This window comes from Euprymna scolopes, chromosome 46 (assembly GCF_053919585.1).
Source record: "Euprymna scolopes isolate OS-2025 chromosome 46, ASM5391958v1, whole genome shotgun sequence".
In the NCBI taxonomy this organism is placed as follows: domain Eukaryota; kingdom Metazoa; phylum Mollusca; class Cephalopoda; order Sepiida; family Sepiolidae; genus Euprymna; species Euprymna scolopes.
The window spans coordinates 42,528,056-42,555,922 of record NC_136527.1 but is presented as its reverse complement, the minus strand read 5'-3'; the positions used below and the strand labels follow the sequence as shown (position 1 = coordinate 42,555,922).

The 27,867-nt window shown below is 33.8% G+C and overlaps 1 protein-coding gene across 1 annotated transcript in view; it reads left to right on the top strand.

Annotated features, from left to right (window-relative positions):
- LOC145271418 (uncharacterized) overlaps nucleotides 1-27,867 on the top strand; it is a 126,983-nt gene that overhangs the window by 79,910 nt on the left and 19,206 nt on the right. The gene's annotated exons all lie outside the window — the stretch shown is intronic.

Genomic DNA, 27,867 nt, shown 5'->3' with positions numbered 1-27,867 from the left:
CATCTTACGCAGATATTTCGTGAATTATGGTGTGCTGGAGGAAATTGCTTGTGACGGTGGACCCCCATACAACTCTGATGAGTGGAGGATATTTCTCAAAACATGGGGCGTATCCCTTCGAGTCTCGTCGGCATATTATCCACAAAGCAATGGCAAAGCCGAGGCAGCTGTCAAGCACATGAAGAGGATATTAACAACAAATATTAGCCCCAATGGTTCATTGGATATGGACGAAGTGGCAAAAGTCCTGCTACTCCATCGCAGCACACCACCACCTGACATAGGTGCGTCACCATCAGAACTTCTATTCGCTCGCCCCCTGAATGGCCATTTACCAAACCTCACAAAATTTCACAGTGAATGGTTGGAACTCACCAACATGCACGAGAGGGCCATTAACCAGCGGTTACTCAACAACACAACACACACTGAAAACAGGCAACAACTCAACCCAATAAGAATCGGGAAACGTGTCAATTCAAAACCAACATGGACACAAACAACACTAGCACGATTGTTGAAACTCTCCCCCACAGACAATACCGCATATTAGTTGATGGCAGCAGGATAACCACACTCCGAAACCGCATTTACCTTCGCAAAATAAGCACAGATAGCCGCAACCTGACTTATGATGACACCCTACCAGATGACCTGCCAAACAACAGAATCAGGACGCATTCCCCACAATCACCTATAATACCAAACCCAGTCCACCCAGAGAGCCAAACAGCACCCTCAAATACAAAAAACACTAACGCCACCTTCCACACCAGGTACTCAAAAAGTGATAGATATAATACAGAACGAAAGATCTGAAGCTAGGTCTAGAACTATCCGTAACAGACGATTACCGTCTAAATTTAAGGACTTCCAGCTTGGATAAAAATAAATAATAAGTAAAAAAATGAAATAAAATAACATGTAAACATAATACCGAGTTATGTACCCTTTACCCGAGCTCTCCAGGAAGGAGAGAGAAAAGCACTGTAATGGGAGACCCAATACAGGTACACACGTACGTCGCTTATCGAGATTAACTATCGTGCCTTGTTATCTTCCCCTTATGAGTGAGGCCCTTCCCTCATAACTATACATTCTTTTTCTCTTTCAGTTCGTTACCTTGAAAAACGGATTCTTCCGCGTATATATTGCTATGAGATGGAGGGAGGGTTAAATTGTGACGGAAATAGTTAAATTCTTTGAAAGCACACAACAAATATAATTAATGTAAGTGAATCATTTTGACATTTTTAAAAATCATTCTATCTTTTAATTTATAACATTGTTTAACATTTCACAAAACAGAATTTATATGAAATGTTAAACTATTCCGATATTACCCCCCCCTCCTGAAGAGTGCTATAATGTATTTTTGTATGTTTTGTCCGTCGCTGAAAAAAATAAAAAATTAAGTGCTTTACTTTTTCATTTGATTTTAAATTGTCCGCCTAAGATTACTACGCTATATAACAAGGCAGTTTGGTATGAGAGTGCATGCACCAATGCCTATTTAACAGCCTTTGTGTATGCTACTGCGCTCGTGCATAGTGTAAACGCAAGCTGTGAAATGGCCGAAAACAGCCCCAGGATTCAGCAGTTAATACCATGCAAACAGTAAATTTCCGACAAAAACGGTTTTCATATTCGTTTAAAGCACGAAGATATATACATAAAAAATGTATTTTTCTATATGCCTTCAAGTAAAATAATACCGCGACTTCAAAGGAACATTCCTTCAGGATTGTCGAATTTCTCCATGGAAAATAATGCTGCACGTCTATCATCGGCTTAGTAAGCACTGGGACCCTGTTACAATGGTAAAGTGCTTACAGATATCCACCACAACGTCCATTGACTAGTGGTCTTTGAACAGTGAGGTCACCGATTTTTGGTTTCCGAAACAGTAAGCAATCGGTGGCTCTAATATCATTGTAGAAATAGATGATACGTAGGTTGTACATAGTAAATATAATAAAGGCCGTCCCCTATCCCAGATTTAGCTGTTTAGTGGAATGGAGAGAATTAGCAAAAAAAAAAATGTTATTCCACTTGTTGGTTCTTTCAGTGAAAAGAGGGATAGAGGGATTCTCCTCTCAATTATATTAATATACGTTCATGTTGGGTCGACTATAGTGAGTGACCGGTGGGAGATGGGGTGCATACCATTCCTTTCAAGGCCACGGGTACACTCACTAAATGGTGGACCACTACTGAAAAAAATAAAATAAAATTATGTTCTGAATAAAAAATCCCCAAATCATATGCTTTTCTTTTTCAGCTAATTTTAAATTGTCTGCAAGAGATAACTACGCTATGTGACAAGGCAGTTTTGCATTCGATTGCATGTGTAAATAGCCATGTTACAGCTTTCATTTATGCGCCCACATGAAGCATAAATGCAAGCTGTGAAATGCCTGAAAATAGTCCCGGGATTCAGGGGTTAATACCATGCAAATGGTAAATTTCCAACAGAAACGGTTTTCATATTCGTTTAAAGCACAAAGAAATCTACAAAGAAAAATATTTTTCTATACGAACGTGAGACGGGCCTTAATGTAAAATTTTACCACCATTTTTAATTGTTAACATCCACCATGTTTTATTTTTATATAAAAAAAGCAAACAAAAATGTATGTGTTGTTTTTTTAGTTCTTAAAACTTTAAATTGTAAGTCGATTTTGAAATTGGAAAAAAATAATTTAAAGAAAGTTGAAAAAATAACATGAGAAATTACCACACAAAATATTTCTAAAACTTTGTATTTTTTGGAGCAATTCACTTTTAAAAAGACCATAATTTGCGATTTTCGTCATCATATCGGTGTCACTGGACACATATATCAATAAAAATAAAACTGAGTCTTGAAAGAAAAGGAAACAATAAAATCCATTCAATAATTGATATTTTAAAGTTTATTTATTGGGTTTGTATTACTATACACATTCGAAAACTAAAATATACAACAAATAAATTTTACCAGTGGCTAAAAAAGTTACTCTGCAACTTACTTCTATGGCGAAAACTACGTGAGCAAAAGACCAGTTTAATATTTCACAAAACTTGTTTACATTGACGGGGGACAGTGGATGAATATTAATTCTTTCCTCAGGAGGACGGAACTTCTTAAACATGCAAACAAAAAATGTATACTCAAAAATGTCTGCAGACATGTGCGTAAGAAAAGCTGAAAACGAGGCAGACTCCTCCCACCAAATTGTGCGCAACTAAAATTTGAAAACTAGGCTGTTCTCAACGAACAAGGGGGAGGTTAGTCAGTTTTTTCCATCTTGAATTATTAGGATTCGTAAAACCTTATTATTTGAAATTAAATCGCGTTTAAATCATCTTTAAAACACCAACAAATACTGTAATGTAATTTTACAGCAACTGATAAAATATACAACAAATAAATGTTATTTTTTGACCGCTTTTTCGAATCTTGCACTTGATTCACCGGGTATATTACCTAGATAGTTTTTGAAATTCTTTTTCATTAGCCCAGTTTTTCCTTTAATGACTGGAATTATGAATATCTTAAGATTTCATTTTTTTCATGTCGTTAAGTGCAATTTGTCTCATCATTAGGGACGTTCCGGATGCATGTTCATATGATTCAACAAACTTTACTTCCATACAAAAGAAGAACCACATACTTCACAAGAATGTGGTTTCTCTCTTTTGATGTATTTTACTTCAGTCGAAGTTCTCAGAAATCAAGGGGCCAACAACCTGGGCCTACCACTTGAACTCTATATGAGATACATAAATATTCGAATGTTCCATTTAAGTTCTTTATCACTCACACACTGAGTTAGTCTCCAATATGGGTTTGCATATGATACAACAAATGTGACTTCCATGCAAAAGAAGAACCACATACTTCACAAGTATGTGGTTTCTCTCCAGTATGTGTTTTCATATGACTCGACATATTTGACTTCCGTGCAAAGAAAACACCACATACTCCACAAGAATATGGTTTCTCTCCTGTATGTGTTCTCATATGACTCAATAAAGTTGCCTTCAAGGCAAAAGAAATACCACATACTTCACAAGAATATGGTTTGTCTCCTGTATGTGTTTTCATGTGTCTCGACAAATTTGACTTCAAGGCAAAAGAAGAACCACATATTTCACAATTATGCGTTTTCTCTCCCGTATGTGTTTTCATATGACTCAACAAACGGGACTTCACTGCAAAAGAAACACCACATACTTCACAACAATGTGGTTTATCTCCTGTATGTTTTTTCATATGCATCAACAAAGTTGATTTCCATCCAAAAGAAGAACCACATACTTCACAAGAATGTGGTTTGTCTCCTGTATGTGTTTTCATGTGACTGGACAAGTTTGACTTGGATGCAAAAGAAGAACCACACACTTCACAATTATGTGGTTTTTCTCCCGTATGTGTTTTCATATGACACAACAAATTTGACTTCAAGGCAAAATAAGAATTGCATACTTTACAAGAATGTGGTTTCTCTCCTGTATGTGTTTTCATATGATCCAACAAATTTGACTTCCATGCAAATGAAGAACCACATACTTCACAAGAATGTGGTTTGTCTCCTGTATGTGTGTTCATATGGCTTAACAATGTTGACTTCGAGGCAAAAGAAGAACCACATACTTCACAAAAATGTGGTTTGTCTCCCGTATGTGTTTTCATATGATTCAACAAATTTGACTTCTGTGCAAAAGAAGAACCACATACTTCACAAGAATGTGGTTTTTCTCCTGTATGTGTTTTAATATGATTTACCAAACTTGACTTCCATGAAAAAGAAGAACCACATATTTCACAAGAATATGGTTTTTCTCCCGTATGTGTTTTCATATGATGCAACAACGTTGACTTCTGTGCAAAAGAAGAATCGCATATTTCGCAAGAATGTGGTTTCTCTCCCGTATGTGTTAGCATATGACGCAACAAATCTGACTTCCTTGCAAAACAAAAACCACAAATTTCACAAGAATGTTGTTTGGCTCTCATGTTAGCTTGCATTATTCTAGAAAAAAGTAAAAATGCAATGAAGTTTTTGATGATAGACACGCTAATAAATTTCAATGTTGGAAAATTTATATGAAGAAACTCACAATTATTTTAACGATTTTTAAATCAACAATGCAGAAAGGTGACTCTTATCCATTAATGAATTTCTTTTCATTGTTGCAAATTCTGAAGGTATAAAATAAATTTGAAAAAATAAATTTCATCGTGTAAAATTCAACTTATTATGTTGATTTTTATTAAAAAATATCTGAAAAATCTTTTATTAATGTAATTAAAAAAATCAGTATATTGATATTCAATACTGGTTTGTTAACAAAGTTAATGTTTTTATATTTTAGTATTTAACTTAAAATAATTACGTTTTTTATTTTAGAGATGAGGATTTATTATTCATATTTTCATTCTTCAGAATAATGTTCTCATCTTGGGTGTCATTTTCACGTTTCTATGTTACTTCCGATCTTTATTTGTCGATCTTGGTGACCTTTCTCTATTGAATGCAGAAATCTGTACAGAATTTTAGAGTGGCTTTCCAGTTGGAAGTGATGACTGGGTAAAAAGTTTTATTAAAAATTCTGTTTCCAATCTCACTGAGGATTGAAACTTCAACGTTCAAGAGTATGTAAGTTACATATGAATTTACCATTGCTTCAAATTCTGAAAATATAAAATAAATTGGGAAAATTATATTTCATGTGATTAACTTAAATGTCTCATGTTGATTTTATTAAAAATATCCAAAACATCTATTATTAATCAAATAAAAAAATGAGTAGAGTTTTATGCAATACTGATTATTTAACTTTTATTTCCAAATATTTAACTAAAAATCTTTACGTTATTCATATTATTTGGATTCTTCAGAATACTGTAAATTTCATGTTGAAAAATTCAACTTATTATGTTGATTTTTATTAAAAAATATCTGAAAAATCTGTTATTAATGTAATTAAAAAAAAATCAGTATAGTGTTATTCAATACTGGTTTGTTAACAAAGTTAATATTTTTATATTTTCGTATTTAACTTAAAATAATTACGTTTTTTATTTTAGAGATGAGGATTTATTATTCATATTATTTTCATTCTTAAGAATAATGTTCTCATCTTGGGTGTCATTTTCACGTTTCTATGTTACCTCCGATCTTACTCAGATGTATTTTCTCGAACTTTGGAAACTTTCCCTAGAACTCAGAAATCTGTGCAGAATTCTGAATGGAACCCTTTATTTAGTATTTGAGAGTAGCATGCTCTCGTATTCTTAGCAATGATTGAATAAAATTCCTAAGTAATTTTTAATTCTATTTTAAATCTCACTGATGATTGAAACTTCAATACTCAGAAGTATGTAACTTACGACTAAATTTTACCAAGTACTATAACCACAGCACCACCGGTTCTAGCAAGCAATCCTAGTATGAATATAAGGAACAATTTAGTTTCTAGATATTATCATTATTTATTACTACATATCATATATGTATTTATATATAGACATCTTTTACTACATATTACTATATGTATATTATTTACTATTAATGCTTCCTCTATCGCATTATATATTAGGTAGGCTTAGTAGTTGATCATCACCCAGATTATGTGCTGTTTCTTTAAGATATCTTACGCTTCATTGTTCTTCTCTATAATTTTACTTCATCCCATATATATTCTGCCATAACTAATTTTTACTTTACCCTATTCTCCATCCATATATTTTTTGCCATAACTGATTTTGATAAACATATTCCAGTTTTTCAATGTTTTTCTAACCTTACTGTTAGTGAATGACATGGCGCTTTTGTTCAGAGTTATAGAAAACGGACTACATTATTGTGAGAATTGAAGTTTAGATACTGGCTTCATATTGCACACAAAAACTTGAAACGTTTGTACACAAGCTGTGAAAATTTGAGGTCATTCCAAAAAAATTGTCAAAATTATTGGCCTACGAAATGGGGTCAAACGTTTTGGAACACCCTTTATTTCTTTCTTGTCCTTTTACTACAGAAAGTGAAACGTTTTGGAACATTTTTTATTTTTTTTTCTTGTCCTTTTACTACAGAAAGTGAAAATTATAGTAGTATCCCTAAACGCTATTCAGAGGGTTGATTTTAATTGCGATTAACGATTCGTTGTGCCTGTGACTCTGCTTTCTTGGATATTGCAGAAAACACATTAACTTTTGGTGAGCCTCTCTCGTGTTCAACTGTGCCATGAGGATCTTCTTTGCCCCAAATGTGAACATTATGTTTATTAACGTTGCCACTTATGAGAGTATTTTAATGATGTCACCGTGGTCTAACATGACTTGGAAAGTAAAAGAGACCAGAAGTTAATTCCTTGGTATCATGTGTTGAAGCTACACACACACAAACGAATGTGTGACAGCTGGTAGTAAATGCACTAGACGATTAAGTAAGGTTGTTAGAATTGATATCGTTACTAGAGAAAGCACAACTATTTGACGCACATGCAAGTGGTGAAGGTGAATTCACTTGCAAAAAGGATGTCATATATAAAGCCCAACGAAAAAGGAAAAAATGAGAGGCCTACAGTCAGAAGAATACAAACGTTGCTCCATCTACCAATTCACACTCTCCAGCTGTAGCTAAGCACACACGCAGTATGAGAAATAGAAAATAAAATTATTTATATTTTTATAAAAAAAACAAATCAATATCGCAGTCCACACTCTCCATCTTAACAAAAATTGATTGTAAGTTGTATTATTATCTTGTTCTTTCATCAGTAGCATTTGCTATATTTATGATGGAGTAGCAGGTATTTTCAAATAGACAAGACGGTGGCTACAGGAGGTGGATGGATGATGTAGAGAATTGAAAAAGGCAGTGTGGTCAGTAAGAAGATTGAGAAGAGTGGAATATCTTCTAAGGAAAACAATGCTGTTGGAAAATAGAAAAGACAGTGGCTACAGGAGGTGGATAGACGATGTAGAGAAGTATTTTAGGGTAACAGGAGGAGTGGATGATGAAAAATGTCAGATAGCTCTCTTAACCACATGGGGCCTGGCCAAACAGTTCATAACTAAACTCATATTAAACAATGAAAGTTTAAAATGGATAGAATTGAAAAGGTCCCCAGAATACTACTATGGAATTGTCACAAACGCTAACAAAGTTGGATTAGCAAATGTGAGACAGGGTAGGTTAGAAGAGGTACATGACTATATGAACAAGATAATTAGAATAGAATAAGGCGCTTATAGTGGGATAGAGAAGAGAAGCAGACTGGTCAGAAAACACGCACTGTGATTCTGTCGAGAGGGTCTCAAAGGAGAGTGAAGATGGTTGTGATGGGACACGAGCCACAGGAACTCCAAGTGGCTTATCAGAAAGCCCTATTACAAATGGAAGCAAGGAATATGAAAACTATCCCATATACGTTTTTCACACGAAACGGCAGATGCTAGTTGAGGCTATGAGTCCAGCTCGTTCCCTACGATATGGAGACAGATGTAAAAGAGGGAACCAAGTAGAGAGTAGGGGATTAATTAGGTGTTACTATCTTGTTGTGGTGGGCAACATACAGAGATTCTACAAGAAGCATATCCAGGGAAATCAGGGAATCTCCATTCATGCAATGAATCGAACAAGGGCACATAATCGATAACATGGGCACGTCAAACTCTGTTTCGATTAGAAGTTAGGAAAATAATTATATAACTACTACTACTGGATAGGGGAGCAGAGATATCAGTAATAAATAGTGTTTTTAAAGCACTTCGACAGGAGTCTGAACTATGTGATGAAAAATTTAAGAACAGCTAATGAGTCCCCATTAATTGTAGAAGGACTTCCTCTATTAAGAGTAGGAATAGGAAGTCAGTCTTTCTTTGTTGCAGAGAATATAAATACAAGTGTGACAAATCGGCAAAGAACCAATGTAGTAACGATTCAGTCATTTAAGAACGGGGGTTGACAACAAATTCGATATTTTTATAATGACGTTGAAAGCTTCTCATTGGTTGATTGTCCCACCCTCACTTATGAATAAGATCGTCGACCTCATTTGGGTCATATCTTCATTAATGATCAATACATTTTTACCTTTTTTTAATGATTAATGAAAAAGTTCTTTCAGTCTCAATTTATTTTGATATTTGTTTTAATAAAATTAAAATTCAAAATTCAAAACAAATTATTTCTTCTTTTTCTTTTTTTTGCAATTGGTCTTTATTCTCATTCGTCAAAGAATACATGAATATATTGCTATAATGTGTGCAAAAGAAGCCATTTTCAATCACATTGTTTTTTAAAGTATTTTTAATACATATAAATATAGATATACATAATTTTCACATATATATATACACAATTTCCTACAGATATAAAACTTACACACAAAAAATACATGTACTTTTCAAATATGCATATATTTGAAGAGTATGTGTATTAGTATATATTTGAAAAGTATGTGTATTTGTTCGCATATATATGTGACAAATATCTGTATTTTTATATGTATTAAAAAAACGAAAAACTAAAAAAACTAATGTGATTGAAAATGGATTGTTTTATACACATTATATATTGATATAGTTTTTTGGATAAAATTTGAGAATAAAGACAAATTAAAAAAAGAAAAAAAGAAGAAAAAAGCATAAATAATTAAAAAAAAATGTTTTACAATATCAAAGGAATTTGAGTGTAAAAGGTCTTTTTCATTAATCAACTAAAAAAAGGATGTTTAAATATTTTTGATTATTAATGAGAGTATGACATCAATGATGGTAGGACAATCAATTAAAGAACTAACTCGTGACAAACAAGTCCTTCGTTACAAAACAATCTATTATTAACATTGAGATCTACGTGACTACATTGATTCACTACCGCCATCTTTCTTCAACATAATGTCTCAACACCCAACAGGTTATGCACCCAGCCATTGACTTTGCTTTGACGGATGAGAATCTAAATTCGAATTGTGGCAATTGTGAAATTTCTAAGGATACAAGAAGTACACAGTTATTCAATCTCCACTATAAACTCCTAAACTGTTTTTGCAGAACTGATTCAATGCTTAAACGATAGAAGTCTGTCTCTTATTATAAGAGGTGATGATGGACGTATTAAGAGAACACTATTTATGAAAAGATGTTGGAATTTTGAGGTCGTTAGCAAAATTCGACTATAAAACCATGACAATTGTCAAAAATCGGCCATTTGAACTTTTTTATTTAATTTATTTAAACATCTTTTAAAGCGTTGTCACAAAAGTGTTGTGAGTAATATATTGTCAACCCCAAAACTCAAAATCAACAATTTATTATATTTGATATACATGTGCAATTTATTACTAATATTTTGGTATACATGTGCAATTTATTACTTATATTTTGGTATACATGTGCAATTTATTACTAATATTTTGGTATACTTGTGCAATTTATTACTTATATTTTGGTATACATGTGCAATTTATTACTAATATTTTGGTATACATGTGCAATTTATTACTTATATTTTGGTATACATGTGCAATTTATTACTTATATTTTGGTATACATGTGCAATTTATTACTTATATTTTGGTATACATGTGCAATTTATTACTTATATTTTGGTATACATGTGCAACTTATTACTTATATTTTGGTATACACGTGCAATTTATTACTTATATTTTGGTATACATGTGCAATTTATTACTTATATTTTGGTATACATGTGCAATTTATTACTTATATTTTGATATACATGTGCAATTTATTACTTATATTTTGGTATACATGTGCAATTTATTACTAATAATTTGGTATACATGTGCAATTTATTACTTATATTTTGGTATACATGTGCAATTTATTACTAATAATTTGGTATACATGTGCAATTTATTACTTATATTTTGGTATACATGTGCAATTTATTACTTATATTTTGGTATACACGTGCAATTTATTACTTATATTTTGGTATACCCGTGCAATTTATTACTTATATTTTGGTATACACGTGCAATTTATTACTAATATTTTGGTATACATGTGCAATTTATTACTAATAATTTGGTATACATGTGCAATTTATTACTTATATTTTGGTATACATGTGCAATTTATTACTAATACTTTGGTATACATGTGCAATGCCTGAATTCTTGTTCTATTAAATACTTATAGAGTGTTAAATTTTAATTGTAAGCACATTGTTTTAGACTGTACAGCGATTTATTGTTTCCATACAAAACATTTATTTGTCATTTTAAATCCCTCGGGGGAGGGGGATATAAATCTCACAGTCAATCAGAGCATTTAAATAAGCATTTTTTTTTATCCATTTCATGTATTTTTAAATTTTATTGAGCAGCAAGTTGCAATAAAATTCTAATTATCGTTAAATTTGTTGCTGGTGAGAATGGGGCAAAATATTTGACTCCCGAAATTTGTGAAAAACCTTTTGCAACAAATTTTGCTTTAAAAGTTTCACTGCCAGAATCTGTGATTCTTTTTTGAGAAAACCCAGCGAGAAGAAATTATATTCTTATCTTTTGGTTGTGCCATCATTTCATATGTATTATTTTCAGATAAAACTTTCAATTCAGATTACATAAATTTTTTCATTCTTGGAGATTTTCTGAATTAATCGCCTAATTATAAATTTTGTGCACTGTAACAGTAATCCATTGCAGCATAGTCTTGTATCTTTTCAATTCTTAAGAAATCTGGTCTCTTTCAATCCTTTATTGGGTATCGCCATGTCTGGTTAATCTTTACGTAATGTCTCAACACTTAACAGTAGTAAAAGATTTTGCATAGATTTTAGGGCTTTAAATAAAATCATGAAGAAGTATGAGTGTTACAAGTCACTGATGACATATTAGCCTCGCTTGGCTCGGCAAAATACTTGCTAAACTTAGATCTGAAGTCAGGGTACAGTTAGGTTAAATTAAGTAAGAACGATAAAGTGGAAACTTCGTTCACTTGCCACTGATGTTTATTTCACTTTTATTATTAATGTCCATAGTTCTAAAGGGACAAAAAGATTATGCATTACTGTATTTGGATGATATTTTAATATTTTAAAATACTATGGAAACTCACTTAGACAACATAGATAGGGTACTACTGCAGACACTTTGTTCATACTCTATTATTTACATTACAGGTATCGTTGGGTGGTCTTCCATTAATTAACCCAGGTGTCGTTAGGTGGTCTTCCATTAATTAACAAACCCCTTGATTGACCACTTATCCCGGTTCCTACATGGCGCTACGAAGTGAGGATACATGGACTAAATTTTTTTTCAGATACCGGTATCCCACAAGATGTCGCTGCTAAGTACATCCATTCTTTCCAGCAGAACCACATCACAACTGCGGTATTGTCTGAACTTGATAAGGATGCACTCACTGAATTAGGTGTGCACATCCTCGGTGACAAGCTAGCTATTCTTAAGCTAGCCCAATCGCTCTCATTGTACCCTGCTGAATTGTGACCACTTAACATTCCCTCAATGCTAACAGCTAAGGTCAAGCCTCCATCTGTCACCACTGAAATGACCAAGCCACAATTCCGCAAGTTCCTAGTGGATGTGGACATTTACAAAAAGATTACAGGACTTTCCAAGTTGAACATTATCCCTCCTCTATACAACTGCTGCAGTGACTCTATCCAGAATTGCATCGTAAGCACTATGCCACAGTTTCTTGAGTTACTGGAGGATGAACTCCTGGACATAATTGAGTCACTTGCCACAAAGAGGTCCAACCCGTCCATCTATCAACTCGCGTTTTGTTCCCTCCAGCAACACGAACATAAGTCCATTCAAGAATATTAGATACGCTTGTGCACTGCGGTTGTGGAATGTGCATACAATTGCTCACACTGAATTCATGATTTGTGATCCAGCATAATATCCATTTCAGAAGATCTGTATGGATTATTTTGGAATCAAAGGCAACCACTTTTTAGTGACTGTCAATAGATTCAGTGGGTGGCCCATAGTCCACCACATGGAAAATTCATCCACAGGTCAGGCTCTAATTGATGCAACAAGAGAAATTTGTTGCACATATGGAACTCCCCGAGAGATAAGTTCTGATGGTGGTCCCCAATTTATCTCTGAGGGATTTCAGTAATTTTTGTCAGCTTAGGATATAAGGCACATACTGTCCTCTGCCGGGTACCCCCAATCAAATGGATGCAGCGAAGTTGCAGTCAAGTCAATGAAACGCATCCTTCACGAGAACATTGGCCCTAACGGTACTCTTAACTCCGACAAAGTTGCCCTTGCTCTCCTGCAATTGCGAAACACCCCAATACGTGGTGTCGGTCAGCACAGATCTTACTCCACAGACAGTTGAGGGATGGAATTCCAACCAATCCAATATATAATCAACTACACCACGAATGGATCCTCACTGCTCAAAAACGTGAAGAGTTAACATCGACACTCAACACATTTCAGGAGAGGAGATACAACGTTGGCACCAAAAAACTTGAACATCTTAATGTTGGAACAAATGTGGTAATACAGGACAAGTCGACGTAGATGGAACAAAACAGGTTGAATCGTTTAATGCTTTCCATAGACAATATCGGGTTAAAATCAATGGTTCTGGTCATATAACTCTCCAGAACTGCAATTTCCTCCACCCTAGCATCCACACTTATGCTCGTCCAGGACTACTGTACCCAGATGCTCCGGTCGTACCAACAGAACCCTCGAATGAGTTCGACATCACAATCATCAATCCTCCAGTCTTACCGGAGAACATCCCAACCAATCCAGCAACAACAACTGCAGACCACAATGAAGCATAACACACCATGGGGCCATAAAGAGGTTAAGACCACACAACAACCCTGGCCTTCCATTGGCAGAGGAGATGCAGACACTTTGTTTATACCCTATTATTTACATTACAGGTATCGTTGGTGGTCTTTAATAAATTAACCCAAGTATCGTTGGGTGGTCTTCCATTAATTAACCCAGGTATAGTTGGGTGGTCTTCCATTAATTAACCCAGGTATCATTGGGTGGTCTTCCATTAATTAACCCAGGTATCATTGGGTGGTCTTCCATTAATTAACCCAGATATCATTGGGTGGTCTTCCATTAATTAACCCAGGTATCATTGGGTGGTCTTTCATTAATTAACCCAGGTATCATTGGGTGGTCTTCCATTAATTAACCCAGGTATTGTTTGGTGGTCTTCTATTAATTTACCCAGGTATCGTTGGGTGGTCTTCCATTAATTAACCTCGGTATCATTGGGTGGTCTTCCATTAATTTACCCAGGTATCGTTGGGTTGTCTTCCATTAATTAACCTAGGTATCGTTGGGTTGTCTTCCATTAATTAACCAACTCCTCGATTGACCTCTTATCCCAGTTCCTACAACTACTAGCCAGTTTACATGCGTACAACAACGTCAGGTTTAAAGTTATGCAATGTGATGTTTTAGCAGAAGTACAGTATCTGAGGTTCAAAATAAGTGAATGGGGTATATAGCCAGACCTGGACAAAGTCAAATTGATAAAATCTCAACTCCAACTATTGTGAAAAAGTCAGAGCTTTCATTTGTATGGCGTCATATTATCGATGATTTATAAAAAAAAATTTCCAAGATTTCCAAACCGTTAGTTCATCTAATGAGGAAATATACGATGTTCTAATGTCACCACATTTTGTCATTTTGCCTTTTTTATAGCCTAAAACTGAAGTTCACAGACATGGTTATACTGGTTATCCCGATCCTGAGAATGACTACAGAATGTACAAGGATGCCCCCAATCATACGATTGGGACATGTCTGTCACAACTGATCTATGATCTGAGCAAGGGTAAAAATGATTTTAAAAACAAATTTACTTCCTATCCCATAAACTTATGTGTGGAGCTCTAGTTGAGATAATGACGATCCTCAGTAGAAATAGATGATAGGAATTACTCGTGCGATAAACTTCAGTTTGCATTGTATAAGAAGGTTGGGGGCTTATTGGTATTGCACGACCATCCTAAGTTGTTGGGTTTTTATTAGGGAACAAGAGGCGGATAAAATTTTTAGATTCAAAGATGCAGATGCAGAACAAAAAGTGATGGACGAGATAGTGTATTACTTGTCTCATCCTAACAATATACTATTGATAAGGTTATATGTACAATCACATCTTAATAAAAGAGTACCATGACAATAATGGTCGTGAAAAAGTTATTTCATGCTATTAAGCGAAAATGTTTTTGGTCCATTTGTGTTTATTAAAAGAGATGAATGAATACATAGGAAATGTATTAAATATACAAAACCAGAGATCTGAGGAAGCAACAACCTAGAATGCAATCTGCCTCCTTTTCCTTTCATAAAACTGGTGTTGGGTATTTTCGGGTCCAAAGACACTTTTGGGTAACCAGTACACAGTGACTTTCATTGATATTTATAATGGTTGGGTGGAGGCTTTTGCCGTTCCTAATAAGAATACAGAAATGGTGGTGCGTCTGTTGTTGGGTGAAATTCTCTCCAGATTAAGGGCACCACCCCAGCTTTTAAAAGACAATGGATCGGAAAATGTTAACAAAGTGATGAAGAAAGCATTGTAGGACCTCAAAATACATCATGTGACCATTTTATCACCAAAGAAAGAAAAAAGTAGAAAGATTTCATAGGATAATGCATGACAGTTAAGCAAAAAAGATCAGAAACAATGAGCTGTTATGGGATATTTAAAAAAAAAATTTTTTTACACAGGAATCACTTATCAAGGCCATTCGAGGATAAGGGTTAATGAGTATAAATTAGTCAATGTGATTATAGCGTAGAAAACATCAGTAGTTGGGATTTTGTAAATTGGATTACTTAGGGGGACAGTTCATCGAGAACTTGTTTACATTGAACTTGAAGACAATCAGATTGTAGTCAGCTGGAAAGCAGGCAATCGGAAGAGAGTTCAACAGGCATGCAGTTCTAAGAAAGAAGCTTTGTTAATGGAATCTGCATTTAGGTTTAGATAAAGAGTGTGGGAAATTATTGATAATGGTTTTGGCTAGACGAGTGTTTTTTGTAAAAGTTTGGCAAGGGGTGAACAATAGATTGCAGCTCAGCTGAGCATTTGCCATGAAAATAACGATAAAGCTGAGACAGGCTTGCAAAATCTCTTGTGTGAAAAAGAGGTTGCAGGGAAGAGAAAGGGCATCCCCCACTAAGTTACGACAAAGTCTATTTTGAAGTTTGTCAAGGCAGGATAAGCTGCTTCTAGCAGCTCCTGCCCAGATGTGGCAACAGTATCCATCGTTGGCTGTTGTTAGCAACTGTCAGATTTCATATGAGCGAAATGACAAAATTCTCACCATATTACTTGCTCTAAAACAGAGACATGATCCTGTCATTAGATAATATATTAATGCCTTGTAGAGTATACTATGGTGATGAGCAACATGAGATCGCTTTAAAAGAGATTCATCGATCTTTTACTTTGATAAGGCATAACATTCAAAAAGTTAGGAAAAAACTGATAGAGAACAAGAATAAGAAAATAAAGTCAGTAGATTTTAAGATTAGAAATCTGTTTTTTTATAAGAACCACCAGAAGGTGCATGTGGAACACCTGTGGGCAACGTCGATGGAGGAAAGTCCAATGAGTTGCATAGTGATTGAGCCACAGAACAAACTGATATCTCAATATGGAGAAGTCAACATCAACAGGAAAAGCCGTTAATGGATCGTTGAGTCATGACATATAGCATGACATCGAAAATTGCAAATAATTTTGCGGGTGTCAAAGACAGTAATAGGATCCATTCAAAACGGCCTAGAGTTGGTTCGGAGTTTGGAAGTCAGGAAGAGGAATCAGTGAGAGGGAATTGTTTAGGTTGGGTAAAATCTATATTCTGTTTTTAATAAATATTCCTTTCTCGGGGTTCGTTTTATACGTGACACTTTGAAAGATGATTTCAGCTAACCATTTTGACAGAGTATGTGAAGCGTTAGGAATGAGTTATGAAAGAAAAGATTATGAGAAAAACAAAACAAATTAATTTTTTCTTGTTTATAAACTCGAGCATGGAAGTCACCAAGTGTCGTCTACCGATGTTAAGTTTAAATTATCAGATGATATTCATCATGCATTTAACAAAAGAAAAAAGAAACTTATTCTTGGAAAGAAAAAGTTGAGTTAACAAGACAATAACGTGTTTCTTTTTAAATATTAAGCAATGTAATTCCTTATGTTATGAATGGTGGCCACCACTGGATACATAAAGAATTACTTAGCTTAATATCCATACAACTACTTGTTTGCGGCAATTTTAAATGTGATATTCGTTTTCAGCATACCCGAAAACCTATCGAATTCGTCATGGTAAAGATAAGTTAAGGTTGAAAGTAAATAACAATTTACCAAAACGGCTTTCAGGCAGGCACTCCCCCAAATATTACCGTGGCCAGAAAGTGGGTGCTCATTTTACATTAAAAGTGATCCTCACTTTTTGAAAAAATACTTTCCTCATGTCATGAAAACTAATTCTCTGCACCACTTTTGAAATATGTATTCATTTTCAGCATCCTTGAAAACCTATAAAAGTCGTCATTATAAAGAATATTTGTAATTTTTAAAGATTTTAGGCATTGACCTTTTTTTATATTTAAGTCAGTAGTGAAAACAAAATCTGATTTTTTAAACTTGTGAAACAGTTAAAAACATAAAATTTATAATTTTTTTTTTCTTTTTAGCAAACTATTGTTTGTATTGAATTTTTTTAATGTTTAAGTCAATATTGAAAACAAAAACAATCGACAGCGAAAAATTTTCAACGATAAATCAACATTTTCATTAGGATTATTCGCTCTTTTTTCTGATTTCATGTTTCAATAAAGACACCGGGGAATTAAAGAACAAAAATCAATAAAAATGTTATCAATTCTGTACGTGAAAACGCATACAGAATTGGCCACCACTGATAACATAAAGAATTACGTATTGACCATTTTTTTATGTTTAAGTCAGTATTGAAAACAAAATCTGATTGATTAGTGACCATTCGATAATAATCCGATGAAAAAAAGATGAAAATAAAAAAATACACATACGTGCGCCATGTAGTAATACTTACGTTTTTGTTTTATAATCTGATTTCGATTAACTTTATCTGCTTTTATAAAGGAAACGATTTTTCAAATGTGATTGACTTTACAAGCTCAACTTAACATTCAAGATGACGAACGGAAGAGCAAGTTCGCAGAAAACAAAATTGAAGAGGAAAAAAACAAAAAAAAAAACAAATCATTTCGAAATAGAGCCAATCTATTTGGTGAATATCACGGATTAAATTAGTATTATTTTATTTAACATTTTAATATTTACATGAGAGAGAACAGATTACAAGTTTCATCTTTATTAATTCTCTAATTCGTTGCACGTGCAATTTAATGACGGAAACTGATAGTTTTAAAGCCGTATTTTCGTATCTTTATTTTTTTTTAATATAGATTTCTGATTATTTCTTGATTGTGTTTAAAAGATTAATCTAAAGTAAATCTATACGAGCAAAAAATTAATTAAAGAGATTAAATGTAAAAAAATTACACGTGAAAAAAAAAAGTTATAATGAAAATTGGGTGCACTTACTTATCCGCCCTGTTTTTTAAATCGTATTCCAAGTTTTATTAGTTTTATATGTTTTTTAATATTCAATTGTACTGCAATAATTACTTTAATTATTTTCTTTTATATCTTCAATTTTCACCGCAACAAAAAATTAAGTAGAAAAATATTTTGTAATAAAAAAAAAAAATTAGGTGCATTCAAAATAATTAAAATAACAATTCACCGTTTGGGGGAGTTTTGTTAAGAGAAACCAGCAAATAATTGACAAAGCAAAATAAGTTATGTGTTTTATAATGCTTTTATTCAGTTCGAAAAGTTACAATTTTACCTACCTGAATAAGTTATGTATTTTTATGCTTTTATTCGGTTCGATAAGTTACTCTTCTACCTACCTGGATAAGTTATGTGTTTTATAATGCTTTTATTCAGTTTGATAAGTTACTCTTCTACCTACCTGGATAAGTTATGTATTTTTATGCTTTTATTCGGTTCGATAAGTTACTCTTCTACCTACCTGGATAAGTTATGTATTTTAATGCTTTTATTCGGTTCAATAAGTTATGTCGGAATTTTATCTTGCTTCCAGATAAATTCGATGCTAAAGTAACTAACCTGAAAAAAAAAAAATTACCGCATGGGATAAAAGGGAGGGGTAAAGAATAAAATATAAAGGTCTTGCTTTGAAACGAAGAAGAGATTTTATTCACAATAAAATTAGTCGCAAATTTTTCCCTTTGTGGGCATTAAATTATGAAATGCCAAGGTAACATATAATGAAAAAAATAACACTGGTTCTTATAATGAAGATGTCGTATCCATGAACAAATACAATAATAAGATCCAAAATAGTATTTCTTAATCACACTCGCATATGAAATAAATTTGTGGAGCGTACCTACAAATTGAAAGCCAGTCAGTGCCTTTTTCCTTTTTTTCTTTTTTCGTTTAAAGTTCCTTTAGAATTTTCTCTCCTCCATTTGCATGTAAACTGTAGACACACAGATGGATTTCAGAAGTATGGCCACGTCGCATAACCAGGCTTTTCTTGCCAGGTTTTCTTCTTTGTAGGAGGTTCCAAAATTCCTTGTCACAGAAAATAAAGTCTTTTCTAAAAATAATTGCCCTCCTTCAAATTATGTGCAAAACCGTAGCCACATAGATAGTTTTCAGAAGTATGCCTCGTCGCATACCCGGGTATTCTTGCCGGGTTTTCTTTGAAGGAGGCTTGTCAAAATTCTATTTTCAGCGCCGGGCAATGAAACAAACGTCCAATCTCCATGTCGGGGGAATTTCAAAAGAGGCTGAAATTGGCGCTGGGCTCATGACATCATCACGGAGCTAGCATTTCTCTTTTCTCCAAATTAAAGGGAGTTTCGTACAAACCCAAAATATACGAAACTAAAAATCATAAAGGATACGAAATACAGAAAATCATATATAAGAACCAGATATAGTAATAAATGTAAACGGGGGGATGCACCATTATCGGCACAAAAAAATTCCAACATTCTCTCCCAACAGGAAATGGCAGTCAACCTACAGTTAGATGACACCTGTAAAATTTACAATACAATATTTTTTCTTTATATATACATATATCACACAATGTATGGTCAGAAGAACTCCAGGAAACAAATATCAGAACAAAAAAAGAGAAAGATTCAAATAGGCTTATTCTATGAAAATTCACATGAAAACCTTCATGTTTTAGGTTTGAACAGAGGAGTACTTAACCAGATTCATAAATTTAAAACTAATGATCAGATGCAGGTTTGCAACAGAACTTTGAACTGAGAATATTTCACCAGATAATTAATTATTTGCATATAAAAGAGTATAAAGGCTTGAGGAGTTCAGATAATTTATCATCTAACCTCCTCATCCCTATAAGATCTCTAGCGAACACCGCAATATATCAGCTCCCTCGTAACCACAAGAGCCCGGTGAGATCAACACTGGTGCTGCAAGAGGTACGAATCCAATCAATCCTATGCTTTGATAAGTTCTTCAACTTGGTGGAATGAAATAAAACTTCAACCCAAATTCTGCACAAATTATTCAAGGCAATTACAGTTTTAAACGTTTATATAGCCATATACATATAGCCAAACAAACAAAGTCGAGTATAAGTGTCAGAAACACCTCGGCAACTGGAGTTGTAATACTTATGGAAGACCCCTAGCAAGGAGAGATCCAATCTTTTTGTGTTCAGTACTGAAACAAACATCTCAGCATTAGAAAACTCACTTCTAAGTATGAGATTGTCCTGAGCGCCTCAGAAACAACCCAGGACAAATCGAGCTTGATTCGATAGCTCTTGCAATACTGCAGTAAGCTACGTCAAAATTTAAAAACAATGACACCTGCATGTGACTCCAAAGCAGGAAATGTTATGCTTAAAGGAGCAACTTCACAGAATGAAGGTTCTGCAAGTAATGTCTGCACAACATATCCTACATTCTCGTAGGAACTCGGAGAAGCTGAACTACACACCATGTAGTCAGCGAATTTGATAGGATTCCTCATGGGATTCTTTATCAAATTACACTCAACCTGAATCTGGACGCCCCAGTCCAACTTGAGTTCACGTAACTCTTAAAAAAACATTCTTCTTTTGGTTTTTACACGTTCACAGGTGGATATAGTGCTTTCTGTCCTATACCCTTAATGGAGAATTTCTCTCCCAGTGCTAACATTAGCACTTAAAGAAGTGCACAAAACTTGCACTTTCACACAGGATAGACTCCTGTCCTTTAACCACTGGCTATTGTCAGAACTACATGACCTGAGTAATATCTCACCGTCATGACTAAGTTCCTCAGTATTCTGACAAGGTTGTGGAAGATAACCACACATGCAAGTTTTCGAACTCACATGGTTAGAGGGCAAAACAATTCCAACATTCCATGGAAATCCCTCCATGAATTTCACAATATTCATGACCACGATTAACAAGTCGTGGACACGAGTGGTATCATTCATGATACCTGGGAATCTCACTCCCAATACATTTTTCTTTAAAATATTACTGGCAAACTGATTGCCAGAAAAATCAAACTTCAGCACTTGACTACGCAGATCCTCTGAAGTGGAACTTGCAACACTGCTTTCAGACTGAGATGCAACATTTTCCAAGCCAAACTTGCCAGCACTCAGCAAACCGTCTTCCGAGTCTGGACATTTGGGCCTAGTAGTCGGTAACTCGCCAAGCATCTCCCTAGGGGTTTCGAATATCACAGGGTTGCACAAGGAATCACAATCTACACCATCTGCCAACCTCGAGAGAATGAATCGAACCTGGGACGAGAACACTACAACATTAATAGCATCCGCTTCTACAAACGAACAGTCCACGTCCTCACGTAAAGAATGATCACCCAACAACTCAGTTATATTATCTACCGATGCTAACCATTCATCAACATCGGCTTTCATTGTCATAAAATAAGGCTTAGGTAATTCCTTCTGCAACCGCAACAAATCCAAGACGGCGATAATTTTTCCTAAATAAAACTTTCATTTCCTTACAAGGAATCCGGAAGAACGAGTGACCAACATCGGGCAGCGTTTTTTTTTTTAAATATAAACTAAATCCAAACAAATACAAAAAATAGGTGTTTAAATATTTTACACAAAAAATGCACACACAAAGGTTACAAAGGTATTTGCATAAAATTCCTTCTTTATAGCACAAGCAAAACAAGACCAATACAGTATACTGAGCCGTGAAAATATCAAGGGATACAATCCCCAGTTACAAATTAAAAGGGTCATGTTGCATATTGGTTTTTATTAAGAGAGAGTCTTAGAGAGAGATGCTTAGAAAGAGTCTTATTAGATTGTTTGTCTTGAGAGAGAGTCTTATTATATGGCTTTTTGTATCTTAGAGATGCTTAGAAAGAGTGATGTTGTAAGACTCAGAGAGAGAGAGATGTTCTTGTAAGAGACTTTGTTCGCTTTATGAAGATTCATATTTATATTAAATGTTCATTCCTTAGATGTGTAGATTGGAAGAAGAAGAAGAAGAAGAAGAAGAAGAAGCTCTTTGAGTGAGGACATAGTGTTCAGACATTGTGTAGACATGATGTAGATTCTCATTGTGGATATGAGATGTCGAGATGTGTATGAAAAGACATTTTATAACACAAATATATAGTACAATTTCACTTTACCTTTTTTTTTGTAAGAATCATAAGACAAGACGAGCTTTACAAAACACATTATGGTTTATTTCGTCACGCGACCGGCCGTGATTCCATCATCAAGAATTCAAAGTTTCACATTTTTTTTTCTTGAAGTGACGTCTCGCTCCTAGACGACTGACTCTCTCTGAGTCTTCTCACTGACTGTCTTTCTCTCTAACTAAAGTTTTTATCTATTCCTAGAACTTTCTATTTTCCGTGACGTCATGCAAATGTTAAAACATGTGCCTTCTTTCACGTGTTCTGGACATACGTGTCCAAAACTTTTCCTATTTCTCAGTAACCTATTTTTCCAATATGTTAAAAACATTATCTTATAAGCTGCATTCGTTCAATTTAAAATTTCATAACAAACTTGAGAGTTCACATTCTTTCCTTGACATATTTATCTATATTCTAAACAAATGTTTGTTTTACATTTTTAAATTCTCACACGTAATCTATTTTTAAAACTAAATTACGAGGTTCAAATTTCGCCTATGCTATTTCATTTTCATTTTAAACTAAATTCTCTATTTTTATACTTACATGAAAAGGGGACAGCCCTTATCATGTAACAGTCACTATGACTCAAAATTAAAATTAAGTGGATATAAAATGCAAATTTCTATATGGAAGTTAATTGACTTGAAAATGAATAACGTTTAACACTTTTATAGCAATATCCTCACTGAAATTAAACCTAGGAAAAAAGTGGGAAGAGAGTTTAAATATACTACGTCGGGGAGGGGTACATGCCACTTATATCACATGTGTATCTTCAAACAAATTCAAATAACCAAATGCAAATACGGGTCAAGGTAAAGAAAGGGGAACTTGTTTTTTCACAAACTCTGAATAACACAGTCTGCAAAACAAATCGGTATGAACTCGCTATTAAAAATTTTAAATATCTTCAACATATACGAAATCGTTTTCTACAATAAAATACGAAAGTAATCGCACATATGCGAATGCAACAAGTTTTAGGTAAAGTAGACTTCAACACATAATACAATATCTGTGATACTATCGTTCGGTTTCGGACATAGCATCTCTATTTACTAGGCACCCAACGAGGGTATAGTTAGATAAAAGTCGTTTCTGAAAGTGGGGAAAATCCAGCTTCCAAAAAATATCGAACAAGCCGAATAAGGACGAAAAATTAAATTACCTAAGTCTAGCAGGATCTTCTATTCGCTGACTAGGGAAGAAAATGCTATCGTTTATCCCAACATAAATCGTAATACCCGTGGAATTTCAACTAATGCAATTAAAATGTAGATTATATTTCGAAAGATAGTTACGAAAGTTACAACTTCAATTTTAAAAAGTAGTAAAAGGAAAGTATATATGTATTGCTTAATCTCTTTTTATGAGGAAAAATATGTGCAAAACTGCGTGCTAGGCGTACGTAAAATATATTAGACAGATATAAATAAAAACATTAGACGTACATAAAAATGTTAAATTTAGGAATAAACTAAATATAACATTGCAGTCCCTGTACAGACGTACTATGATAAATTCAGGAATCTTTGTTAAGCTAATGTCGAATATTCGAAACATACAAAATTACATTACACGTTTTCTAAACTAAGGACATAGTAGGCGTCGTGTCTTTTAATGGGACGTTGGGATACACGCCAAGTTACAACTAAAGTGGGAAGGGAATTTAGTAGTTGAAATATCTATACAGACCGTTTCTAAATACAGGCGTGGGTTACGGGGGGGCAACAGAAAGAGTCAACAAGTGGGCCAGTGTATTAACCCTAGCTAAGTAACGCATTGACAGAATGAGAATAAAACGGGTCTCTACATAGGAAAGATATACTTAATTTGAAAAGTAATTTGAAATAAGGGACATGAATTTACAAAATGCCTTCAAATAAAAGCAGTAAACTTACAAAATGCTTTTAAATAAGGGAAAATAAATTTGGAAAATGCCTTTAAATAACGGAAGAAATTCACAGTAGTCGAGCGAATCTAAGAGACAAATTGATAGTGTCAGGTAGCGGAGGTAGCAGAAATTTCAAGAGGTTAAATTTAATCCTAACTTGAAAGAAAAGGAATTAAAACGTATCTCGATTAGTAAAGGGTACACTTAATATTCAAAGTGTCTTAAATAAGGGACAAAAATTTGCTAAATGTGTTTAATAGGGGGAAAAATTGCAAAATGCATTAAATATAGGGACACAATTTGCCAAATGCTTTCAAATAAAAGCAGACATTTCCCAAACTACTTTTACATAAAGGGACAAACTTTTGCAAAATGCATTTACAGAAAGAGAATTAAAACATATCTCGATGAAAAAAGAATACACTATATTTTCAAAGTGTTCTGAAAAAGGGAATAAAATATTTGCAAAATGTCGGAAATTTATCTTGTTTCCAGATTAATTTGACGCGAAGGAACTAGCCTGAAAAAAAATAAGAGCATGGAATAAAAAAGGGGGTAAAGAATAAAATATAAAGGTCTTGTTTGAAACGAAAAAGAGATTTTATTCACAATAAAATTCGTTGCAAAGTTTTCCCTTTGCGGGCATTAAATTAAAAAAACGCCAAGGTAACATATAATGGAAAAATAACACTGGTTCTTATAATGAAGATGCTGTATCCCTGAACGAATACAATAATAAGATTCAAAATAGTAGTTTCTAGTCACACTCTCATATGTAATAAATTTTAGGAGCGTACTCACAAATTAAAAGCCAGTAAGGTACGTGCCTTTTTCTTTTTTATTCGTTTAAAGTCCTTTTTGAAATTTCTTTCCTTCCATTTACGTGCAAACCGTAACCACACAAAATAGAAACATTTTAAAAAATTATTCTCCTTCCAAATACGTGCAGACCATAGTCACGTAGATAGTTTTCAGAAGCATGTCTCGTTGCATATCCGGGGTATTCTTGTGGGGTTTTCTTCTTTGAAGGAGGCTCCAAAATTCCTTGTCTGCGCTGGGCAATGAACCTGCATCCACTCTCCACGCCGCTGCAACTAAAAAAGAGGCCAAAATCCGTGCTGGGCTCATCAAGGAGCTAGCATTTCCCTTTTCTTCAAATTAAAAGGAGTTTCTTACAAACCCAAAATGTATGAAACTAAGAATCATTACGGATACGAAATACAAAAAAACTCAAATACAAGAACCAGATAAAATATAATAAATGTAAACAGGGGGGGATACACTATTATTGGTACAAAAAAATCCAACAATAGAGTGATGTGGTTCTCGATTGATTAACTGTGTCGGATATATACTCGAGAGTCAAAACAATAATAAAAATTTTTTCTTTGTCACAGCCTTATTTATAAAATAAAATGGACTTCCTGACATTTTTTTTGGGGGGGGGGCTTTTGTAGAACTTATGAGCGACGCATTATCTTTTGTGTTGATTATGCAAAGCTGGATCTGTTACAAACTTCTTCTTTGATGGGTGGGGAGTAATTAAGCTTTTTTTCTAAAAACAATGTCTTTTTGTTTACAAGCAATGTTTTTTTTTGTACAAACAATGTGTTTGTTTGTTTTTTTTTTAATCCAATAAATATCTTAAGACTTTATTTAATTAATTATCTTTGAAATCGTACCAGAAAACTAATATTTATCTTTCAAGGGATTTTTTACAATAAATTTATTTAACTTCTAAATTTGAATTTGTCAGTTTCTGACGTCGCCAGGAAAACATTTTTCATTACAACTTTTTTTTCATGTATATATATATATATATATATATATATATATATATATATATATATATATATATATATATATATATATATATATATATATATATATATATTTTAACAGTGTAATTCTTTGTTATAACTAGTGGTCGTTGTTGTTAGCCCAAGCGCTCATTTTTGCGGGTTGGTTAGTCACAATTACCAAATAAACACCCCCTTAAAAAATTACTCCCCCCCCCCCAAAAAAAAGTGGCCGTAAAGAGGGTGTTTATTTATATGAAAATGGGATCCCCCTCATTTTCACACGATAATTTTTTCATGTCTGAAAAAATATTTGTTTCCTTAATTTTTAAACGTTGTTTTCGTTTTAAGCAGCCAGAAAAAACCTTAGTAGTAGTAATTTTAAATTTGAGGGTGGAACCTTTATTTTTACAGAAGACCCCCCCCAAAAAAAAAACTAATAATGTGAAAAAAATTAATTTTCCCTTAAAATCCAATGACTGCTCAGTCGAGGAAAGGAAGCAATGTGCACCTATCTTAAGTTGCAGAAGAATTGCCCCCTTCCGCGACGTGACAGTCAGTTAAAAATTGCTAGCCAGCAAAGCTTAGGTAATCAAAGAATAGCTTTCCAGCACCAGCCACAAATTCATCTGAAAAAAAAAAACTTGACCACTGGGAAGAATCTCCCTTTAAATAACGAAAAGGTTATGTGATTAACTGTCACCTGACCTGTGAAAAAAAAAAGCTTTAAAAAGGCAGTCTCTTTTTGTTAGTAAGCAAGGTAAACACCGCTCTCCCTCTCTTGAGCAATCAACCCCCCTTTTTTTCACAATAAAAATAAAATAAAAATAAAAGGAAAACAAAAACAAATTTCATTTCGATAAAAAAAAAGAGACAAAAAAAACAACAAAAAAATAAAGCTGTTTCGTTTCATTTCGATAATAAAAAACTGAGAAAATTGGGGGCGGGGGGGAGAGAAACGAAACGTTTCGATTCATATTTACATTTCCGGTTCGATGTTTTGCTATCTTAGGAGAATTCGGGATAAATTATTTCCTTGAGCCGAATTTAAGTAACCAGTCAATATCATCGATTAACTTTAAGCTTTAATCTTTAAAACACGATTAAACAATATGATAAGCTTTCAAAAATATGTTCATCTATCTGATCCCGCCATTGAATTGCACGTGCAACGAATTAGAGATTTAACACGATAAAGGAAATCTATATAAAAAAAAATGATAAACTAATGTTCACCAATATCTTCATTTTTAATTAGTGTGGTAAACTGCACAAACATCAGATTAACTTTAGGCTTAAATGTTTCAAATACAATTTTAAAAAATCAGGAATCTAAAATAAATAAATAAATAAAAATACGAAAAGGCGGCTTTAAATCAGTGGCAGCCATTAAATTGC